Source organism: Palaemon carinicauda, unplaced genomic scaffold, assembly GCF_036898095.1.
Source record: "Palaemon carinicauda isolate YSFRI2023 unplaced genomic scaffold, ASM3689809v2 scaffold83, whole genome shotgun sequence".
Lineage (NCBI taxonomy): Eukaryota > Metazoa > Arthropoda > Malacostraca > Decapoda > Palaemonidae > Palaemon > Palaemon carinicauda.
In genome coordinates, this window is record NW_027172127.1 from 105001 (window position 1) to 105228 (window position 228).

General features: G+C 34.2%; 1 protein-coding gene across 1 annotated transcript in view; it reads right to left on the reverse strand.

Annotated features, from left to right (window-relative positions):
• Positions 1–14, reverse strand: part of LOC137637547 (NLR family CARD domain-containing protein 4-like) — a 27473-nt gene extending 27459 nt beyond the window's left edge. The window contains exon 1 of the mRNA XM_068369707.1: positions 1–14. This exon is cut by the window's left edge and continues 193 nt beyond it. The gene's annotated coding sequence lies outside the window, so the exon portion shown is untranslated.
• Positions 15–228: the final 214 nt, after the last annotated feature.

Consider the following 228-nt stretch of genomic DNA (forward strand, 5'->3'; position numbering starts at 1 on the left):
TAGACGTATATGCCTTCGACGCTATTCATAATCTATGAGTAGTATCTGTTCAACTTCTTATATGCTACAGACTTTATCTCTCCCGCGTGATAAGGCATTCAGAGGTGTTATCATTCGGCTCAGTGATAAAGGCTACTTGTACCTGTAATATTCAATTTATTTTTCTCATAAATAGTATGCTTCGACTAAACATATTGTGAGTTAGATCATCTAATTTTAGGTATATTG